Source organism: Cyprinodon variegatus, unplaced genomic scaffold (assembly GCF_000732505.1).
Source record: "Cyprinodon variegatus isolate N-32 unplaced genomic scaffold, C_variegatus-1.0 Scaffold596, whole genome shotgun sequence".
Lineage (NCBI taxonomy): Eukaryota > Metazoa > Chordata > Actinopteri > Cyprinodontiformes > Cyprinodontidae > Cyprinodon > Cyprinodon variegatus.
The window spans coordinates 24,622-26,431 of NW_015151049.1; the positions used below are offsets into that span (position 1 = coordinate 24,622).

The 1,810-nt window shown below is 55.9% G+C and overlaps 1 pseudogene; it reads left to right on the plus strand.

Annotated features, from left to right (window-relative positions):
- LOC107096071 overlaps window positions 1-649 on the plus strand; it is a 13,999-nt pseudogene extending 13,350 nt beyond the window's left edge.
- The last annotated feature ends 1,161 nt before the right edge of the window (window positions 650-1,810 follow it).

The following is a 1,810-nucleotide window of genomic DNA, read 5'->3' on the forward strand; positions in this document are numbered from 1 at the left end:
ATAGAAAGGAGACAATGACAAAACATTTTCAGACTGCTTCATCACCTGTAACGAGATGACAAAAGAACAGCACACCCAAAAGTCATACAATAAAGCAACACCTTGAAACTATCACTAAATTAGTATTATTATGCACTCTGTGTTAAGTAATGATATGAATGTGAGCTTTCTGTATGGAAGTGAATGTCTGAGTACCTGGAGCCAAGCACCTGTAATTGTTTGTGAGGGTGCACTTGTGCATGTAAAGTTTGTCCATAGAAAAAATGCTCAATAGTGGTTGTGGAGAGAAGAAGAGGTGCACCCCCCAGAGCACGGAGTCCAGCGCCGGGAGGCCCAAAGTACCAGGTGCCCAAAGTGGGAACCCAAGAGCAGAGGCACCAAGGAGGGGCCAGTCCCAGAAATCAGTCCCCCACCAAGGGAGGAAGAGAGACAGCCCAGAGGAAGCCCCCCAGCCACCGCCATGCCGGTGCCCCAAGGAGCCGCGGGGACGAGTCCGCGGGCTCCGCTGGCAGCCGGCCACCCTGAAGTGAATCCAGTCCTGGGCCCCAGGGATCCGAGGCCCCAGGGGCGCCCAACCCCCAGACAGGAGCCCCAGCAAGGCCCCGGCTGGCCGGGGCCCACAGAGAGGCCGCCAGGAATGAGCCAGTAGCCACCCATCCATCCCCAGACCCCAAGCTCCACCAGTGCACCGGCGAGCCCCGTCGCCAGCCAGCAAGACAGGGGCAATGGGCTCCGCACTTAGCGGAGACTTGAGATGTGCTTGGGAGAGGGGACAGTTCAGACCCCAACCTGGGAGAGAAAAAAAAAACACGCACAATCTTAATCACGCCTCCCCTCCCTAGTGCCCCCGTGACCTGGTGGCACAGGTAGTTGGTCCCAGATTATCGGATGACCCATACCAACCCATCTCATTCCTGCTTCGAGCCTGGCCCCCCACCCTGCACAAGGACTCAACCACCCCCAGCAAGAGCCCCCCCTGGGACTGGGGCCCACCCATCCCGCACAGGCCACCCAACCAGAACCTCCCCCCCCAAAAAAAATACTTCAACCTGCCACTACATGCCCCTCCTTCCAACCTTCTTTGGGGAGAGCAGAAGTGACAGCCCTGCCACCGGCAGGCCACCTAGGCCCCACAGTTGGCCCCAGCCAAAACCACGGACCACGTGGCTCACTCTTCCTCCAGGCCCCAGACTCCGGGTGGCAGCCGGAGAACAGGGGTGTGAGAAGACCCCGATCCTCCCTGCGCCAGCTCATATGTGGTGTTGTTGCATGTTGCTCTGAGATGTAAATAAAACTGGGAGTACAAAGAGGGGATGTCCAGCACAGTCCACCCCCCGTCCGGGAGATAGGCGGTGCCAGCGCACCCCTCCATTTGACAACCCTGAACCCTCAATGTCTAGATGCGAGAGGGGATGGAGAAAGCCGACCGTGGTGAGGCACATAAAATAAGCTCCCCCCGCGTGGCCTTGACCCCCACCCCCCAGAAAATGCCCTACATAGATGTGTGTTGTGAAAATGTTGTAGATGGAAGTGTCTAAAATGTAAAATAAAATTGGGGTGGGGGACATCATCAGAAGGTGGGGCCCTCCAGTAACAACCCCCTCCCCAAACCTAAACGTCTGGCAGTGTTAGAGTGATAACTATCCTGTGTTTCAACCAGAAGGGTCATAAACTTTTATGACCTCCTGTAGGTCATGAGGCAGAATCACACGGATGTGTGACTTCCATCCAGCCAGTTGGTCAATTCACACCATCTTGTTACCTGCATCCTCTCAGACAATCATTACTGGCTCTTCTGTTTTAGGCCCGC